Source organism: Gossypium raimondii, chromosome 10 (assembly GCF_025698545.1).
Source record: "Gossypium raimondii isolate GPD5lz chromosome 10, ASM2569854v1, whole genome shotgun sequence".
NCBI lineage: Eukaryota > Viridiplantae > Streptophyta > Magnoliopsida > Malvales > Malvaceae > Gossypium > Gossypium raimondii.
The window spans coordinates 19,901,096-19,908,881 of NC_068574.1; positions in this window are offsets into that span (position 1 = coordinate 19,901,096).

Here is a 7,786-nt window from a genome sequence, read left to right on the forward strand (position 1 = left end):
TCAGAATTCTGGGTACTAGGGCAAAGTTTTATTTGTAATTCGCTTTATGTAAAGAAATTTGCTTTCTAGTAAGGTTTTTTTATATGGAATTGAATCAAAATTGACGTCTTTTTGTATTCATGCATTGCATTACTTCATATGCATTTAAAAACATTAAAAGATTCTAATTAATTTACATCATTCCTCAGTTAATCTGGAAACCAACCAGCCTACTAAACACCGCTACGATACTCGATCGAAAACTAAGGATATGGATCAAAAGATGGAAAGACTAGAACAATCCCAAAAGGAAATACAGGAGCAGCTTCAAAAGCAAATGAATGAACAACAAAAAATGATAGATAAAATGATGGAATCTCAGGGGAGTATGATGGCTCAGTTAACTCAATGGTTCAACAAAGGAACTGGTAAAGGAAAAGGCTCCGTGCTCAATATTGAAGAAGGAGACAATGAGAGACCTGTCTATCCTCCGGACTTTACCCCCCAACAAGTTGAGATATACCAGCGGAGGTCCTCTGTTACCATTAATCCTCCGGGTGACGTTGCGACGCTAATGAATCTCCAGGCAAGATCAGGCTCTAACCTCGGAGCCAACTTTGTTAATCCTGCTATCCCTGATTTCAATGAGACGATTGGAAAAGAGAAAATGAATGATGAATTACCAAAACAGCTAGAGGAAAAGTACAAATGGCTGGAAGAGAAAATTCGAGCGATGGAATATGCAGAAGGCTATTATGGGATGGATGCTAAAGAATTGAGTCTGGTTTCGGATTTAGTGCTTCCTTACAAATTCAAAATGCCAGAGTTTGAGAAATATAATGGAACCAGTAGCCCCGAAGCTCATATTACCATGTTCTGCAGACGAATGACCGGTTATGTCAATGATGACCAACTCTTGGTTCATTGCTTCCAGGATAGCTTCGCAGGGGCAGCATCCAAGTGGTACAATCGATTGAACCGTACCCAGATTAATTCATGGATAGATCTGGCACAGGCATTCATAAGGCAGTACAGCCATGTGACTAACATGGTACCTGATAGGATCACTCTGCAGAATATGAAAAAAAACCAGGTCAAAGCTTTAGGCAATATGCGCAGAGATGGAGGGAGATTGCCGTACAAGTTCAGCCGTCTCTTCTAGAAAGAGAGATGACGATGCTTTTCGTCAACACATTGAAGGCACCATTTATTACACATATGTTAGGAAGTGCTACTAAAAGCTTTTCTGACATAGTTATGAATGGTGAAATGATTGAAAGTGCTATAAGAAGCGGAAATATTGATGCTGGAAGAAATAACAGAAGGCAAGCCTCAAAAGAAAATGAGGTGAACAGCGTGAATACATACAGCAAATCAATTGCTAATCAACAGGGTTCATCAAGACAAGAATTAGGTGTGAAGCCAGGTACTGAAAAGCTCCAGTTCACGCCAATTCCAATGTCGTACAAGGAGCTGTATCAAAACTTATTCAATGCGCATGTTGTTTCTCCCTTACATGTGAAGCCTCTACAGTCCCCGTATCCCAGATGGTATGATGCAAGTGCACAATGCGATTATCATGCGGGAATTACGGGGCACTCAATAGAGAATTGCATTGCCTTCAAAAAGCTAGTTGAAAAATTCATCAACATGGGTATTGTCAAGTTGGATGACTCATCTAATGCAGGAAATTCGCTACCCAATCATGATTGATAATGGTATGAATGAAATATATGAAGATGTGTTGAGAAGTGTTAACATACGGAGACACAATTGAAAAGGGACCTTGTTAGATGTCTGCCCTTATAAAATTTGGGAGTGTTCTAAGTAATTGGATTGCGGAAGAAATCTCTGTAGTCTTTAGAGCTTGTTTAGAGTAATGTTGAGAACATTCTTGTTGCTTTTAGCCTAAAAACGATAGGAATTCCTTTATGAAATAGGCTCATGTCTGAACATCATTATTCTAATAACATACATTTTTGCGTTTGAGCCAATATTTTTTCATTCTTTGCGAGTAATTATTCTTTCATTCTTTTGGATTTTCTTCCACATCATTCTTTCGTTCATAATTATATTGTATAAATATTCATTCGTAAATTCACACATTCTTTTGTATATTCTTTTGCAATTACTATGGGTCCTCAGATATCAATGACATGAGTGACGCTGCTACTGACTCAGAATCTCCTTCTGAGCGAGACATGTGTTTAGAGGGATCTCATAACTTTGAAGATGTCATAGATCGTAGCCTATTTCTGGACCTGTTAAGGATGGTAGAATAAGTCAGAAAATGGATCTCACCCTACAAAGAATTATCAGGGTACATGACTTCTCCTTATGTAGGGTATGGAGGTCATTTGGTCGATCTCGCCAAAAGAGTCTGACGGTCATCAATTCATCTTTGTGATCGTCAATTACTTTACTAAATGTGTGGAAGCTGCTTCGTATATCAATTCTTGAAGAATCATATGGAACGCCAAAAGGATCATATCTGACAATGTACTAAATTTGAACAACAGCACAATATCAAAAGTTTACAGTCTGTTCAAGATTAATGCCATATTGCCCAAAGAAAAGATGGCAAAAAAAAAACTACTCTGCTGGGGCAATGACTTTCTCTTGGGCCCATCGTGGTTTTGCCTATTGAAGACAAGATTCTGTCACTCTGAGTTTTTAGATCTAATTGAAGAGGAATGTTCAAAGTTATCCATCATGGTCAAATGCGCCAAAAGAAAATGATGCGAGCTCACAAAAAAATGTTCGCCCTAGAGAACTCCTTGAGAGGGACCTGGTATTGAAGGGGATCTTTCCCATACAAAAAGAATTTTATCCAAGATGGGAAGGGCCTTATGTTGAAGGCCTTATCTGAAAAAGTGTTGATTTTGATCAGAAGGGATAACAAGGACGTGCCTAATCCTATGAGTTCAAATTCAATCAAAATTATTTCGAAAAAAAAAAGAAAAGAAGAAAGAAAATGGAGAGGCCAATGTGAAAACCCGCAAAGGGCGCCTTGAGACCAAAGGGGATTTGAGTTGAAAACCCGAAAAGGGTGGCTCAAATATTGATTAGAATGGGGCAAGAGGTGATCAGAGCAGTTCAAATTTTGACCAGATGGGGGCATGTGGTGATCTTGTTATACCTGAATTATCAGGAAAAGGTAGGCAACATTTTGGGGCATTGGTAGAGTACTGTGGATCTCCTAAACACATGTCAAACTCAGAAGGATCTTTAAAAATTTTGTACAGAGAAGTTCAAGCTGCGATATCTGGGGCACCCAATATTCATACTGAATTTGTTATTCTTGGAATACTTCATTCTTTTCCAAGATACACATTTCCAATCAATTTCTTTGCTATCCTTGTTTAGTATTTTTGATAATCTATTCCTTTCGAGCTATGCTCAGAACCAATTGTATTCTCATCCATTGTTATACCCTTTTTGCAAGCATGTTGCATTAGAATAATGATTAATAGACTAATAAAACTTTCACGAAGAAAGTTTTGCATATTACTCTAGAAGTTTCTAAATAATACAGGAGCCTGAAACATGACTATTGTTTAGAACGCACCAAGTTTAAAGGTTGGAAATCTGAGAAGGAAGAGTCTAAATGAAGACTATCTCTTTGGATTTTATGGTCAAAAACATTGATCAAACAAAATGAAAGGATGTCAGGTGGGTGACAAAGTTTAAATCACCAAACAATAAGAAGAGGTTTCCTTGGAGAAGAGAATCCTTCATTTGTGCGTGATCATTTGATATGATACCCTAGGAATGGTGTAGGAAACCAAAGAGTTTCGCATTCTGTATCTTCGAATTGTGATAGCAGAGGATTAAGAAAAGGCCAGATATTTTTACCCTTGGGTCACAGTAGAAGAAAGAGGGTACAAATTTTGCATCCCAATGGATTAAACTTGGAGGTTCACAGTGGGGGATTTCTTCAAAAAAGCCAATGAAGCAAGAAGGCGTTGTAGCACGTCAGTCACAAAGCCTTAATAAACTTCGAGTAATGACAACCTAAGAGGGATCATTCTCGGAAAAATAAATTTTACATTCATGCAAAATTCACACATGTCTAGTTAGGAGCATTTGATGCATTTTGATCATGCCATCCTAATCATTAGGCATAGTTAGGTTCATTATACAGGTCATGTTCCACAGAGAACAGATCAGTGAAAGAGCAGATCTTGCCTTCCTGCATTGACAGTGAAGCAGATCGAAGACGGCGAATCTTATCTTTCCAAGATAGTGGGAAGCAGATTTAAGCCACCAAGACTTGTCTCCCTGAGCAGCAGCGGAGAAGGTTAAAGATTGTAGATCTTATCTTCCTAAGCAGTAGTGGAGCAGATCGAAGACGACGAATCTTATCTTTCCAAGATAGTGGGAAGCATATTTAAATCACCAAGCCTTGTCTCCGTCAGCAGCAGCGGAGAAGGTTGAAGATTGTAGATCTTATCTCCCTAAGCAGTAGTGGAGCAGATCGAAGACGGCAAATCTTATCTTTCTAAGATAGTGGGAAGCAGATTTAAGCCACCAAGCCTTGTCTCCCTCAGCAGTAGCGGAGAAGGTTAAAGATTGTAGATCTTATCTCCCTAAGAAGTAGTGGAGCAGATCGAAGACAGCGAATCTTATCTTTCCAAGATAGTGGGAAGCAGATTTAAGCCACCAAGCCTTGTCTCCCTGAGCAGCAGCGGAGAAGGTTGAAGATTGTAAATCCTATCTCCCTGAAGTTGCAGTGGAGTGGATTAAAACCTCAGATCTTATCTCTCTGAAGTTACAGAAAGCAGATCGCATCTAGTCTTATCTCCCTGAAGTTGCAGTGGAGCAGACTAAGTAAGCAAGTCTTATCCTCCTGAAGTTGCAGTGGGGCAGACTGAAGATGGCAAGTCTTATCTCCCTGAAGTTGTAGTGGAGCAGATTAAAGCCGATAATCCTATCTCCCTGAAGTTGCAGAGAGCAGATCGCATCTAGTCTTATCTCCCTGAAGTTGCAGTGGAGCAGACTAAGTAAGCAAGTCTTATCCTCCTGAAGTTGCAGTGGGGCAGACTGAAGATGGCAAGTCTTATCTCCCTGAAGTTGCAGTGGAGCAGATTAAAGCCGATAATCCTATCTCCCTGAAGTTGCAGTGGAGCGGATTAAAACCTCAGATCTTATCTCCCTGAAGTTGCAGTGGAGCAGACTAAGTAAGCAAGTCCTATCCTCCTGAAGTTGCAGTGGGGCAGACTGAAATTGGCAAGTCTTATCTCCCTGAAGTTGCACTGGAGCAGACTAAATAAGTAAGTCTTATCCTCCTGAAGTTGCAGTGGGGCAGACTGAAGATGGCACTAATTCCTATACTTCTGAAGATGTACCAAGGTTCAGCACGACCGGACAAAATCGGGCATTTTTAAAGTCTTTGCTTCGTCCCTGTTACACAAGAACGAGCAAAGAGGGGCAGCTTTAATACCCAATTTTAGCCCGGGCTCACATATGGAAACATAATTTTTGAAGATATGCAATCTTAGATATGATATGCAATCCAAGATATGATATATGCAATCCTAGATATGATATGCAAACTAAGATATGATATATAATCTTAGATATGATATGCAATCTTAGAATATATGATTTTGTAATCTTTGAGATTTAATTTATAGATACCCTTTAATCTCAGCCGTTGATGTAACTGATTTGTACTGTTGGATTTGGGGAGGCTCAGCTATAAATAGAGGCCTCTCCCTTCATTGTGAAAAAAAAAGGAGGAAATGGAGGAATAAAAAAAGAGAACGATTGGCAGTTTTTTAAAGGTGGCTTACTATTTTTTTCGTTCGATTATTTTTACTTATTTACGATTTAAAAAAAAGGAGAAGGTGATACCACTGCGAATTTTATTTATTTATTTACTATTTAGCCCCTTCTCCTTTTAATGTTTTTGTAATTAAGTTTTTTTTATTTTACCCTTTTATTTATTTTAAATTCCAATTTGATCCATTTGAACGGCGCCGTTTTAGAGGAGAAGGGAAAATTTCCCTTCCAGCCCCTCTATGTAATTCGCGCGTTCAAATTCCTTTTACTTTTATTTATTTACGGATTTACCCTAGATTTTTTAATTGCAATTCAATTTGGTTTTTTTATGTTCTTTTATTTATTTTATTAATTAATAGTGTAATTATTATTTTTATTTTCATTTTTTAAAATCTATATATGTATATTTTTATGAACATACTTATTTTTTCAACTAATATTTTTCTCATATTTATATATATATATCGTATATATACGTATATTTATTTTTTAAAAATTAATTTTGATAATGTACTCATTATTTAATTTTTTATCTATGTATATTCCTTTTATATGTACATGTATATTTTTTAACGAATATTTTCCTATATTTTTTAAAGAATATTTTCATATTTATATGTATATATTTACATTTTTTAAATGATTAAATACTCACTTTTTCTTTTTAAAATATACCTATTTTTATTATTTTATATATGTACGTATAATTATATTTTTTCTTTATTTGCATAAGTATATTATGTATTGTATTTATATATAAATTCTATAACCCAAAATTTTATTTGTAAATTATATATATATTTTAATCTTCATAATTTTCATGTGTATATTATATGTCTTCGATCTTTATTTATTTTGTTTGTTTTCCCATTCGTTGTATAATTGTATTTACATTTAATATTTTGCATGTCATGGATTACTGTTTTTTATTTCGTTTATTCATTTGTTTACATTATTTTTATGTCATTAATGTATTTATTATTGTTGTTGTTATTATTATAGCATTTGTATGTATAAAATCACATTACATCATTTTTTACTCAAATTTAAAGCTAGAAAATTTTTTAAAATTGAGATAATGTTCGTATTTAGGATTTTCAACGGAATTGAGCCCTAACGTATTAGGTTCCGATTTTCTTCGTTAAATCCGAGAATCGAGCATTTCTCTTCAATCAAAAAATAAAAACTCATTATTGGGAATTCAACACGCTGTGTCCTAACGTATTGGATGTGACGCATTGATTTCTCGAAATGAAGATTTTTTTAAAAAATAATAAAGGAAATATTCCGAGTTTGGGATTTTAAAGGAATTGAGCCCTAACGTATTGGGTGTGATTTCTTAAATCTTGGATAAGTGGATGTTCTTTTAAAGTAAATAAAATATTCGGAGTTTGGGATTCTAGAGGAATCGTGCCCTAACGTATTGTGTGTGATTTCTTAAATCTTGGATAAGTGGATGTTCTTTTAAAGTTTTATTGTACAAGTATTTTGGCCCAATTCATTTTGGGGAAAATTAGAATGCTGTGCCCTAACGCATTGGGTGTGGTATCTTCTTTCTCTGAAATAATAAGGGTCTTAATACGTAACCTTTTAAGTTTTGCTAAGGATTACGTTTTTTCCAAATTCTCGACCTTAAGACACTAATTAATTAACTAGGTACCAATTTTGGGCGTTACGAGGGTGCTAATCCTTCCTCGTACGTAACTGACTCCCGGATCCGTTTTTCTAAAACTCGTAGACCAAACCCGTTTTTAGGTGATCCAATCACACCTCAATAAAAGATTGGTGGCGACTCCCAAATTTTCATTTTTTTAGAGTCGACAACCTAAAATTTTATTTTTCAAAAAGATGGTTTCGACACCCCTAATGCAGATGAAAAAAATGATATTTTATATATAAAAATAATAATTATATTTAAAATAATTATTTTATATTTTAATATTAAAATTATCGACCCACGATATACGTGGAGAAAATAAATATTTGACATATAAATATCATATATAAAGAAAAATATATCGAA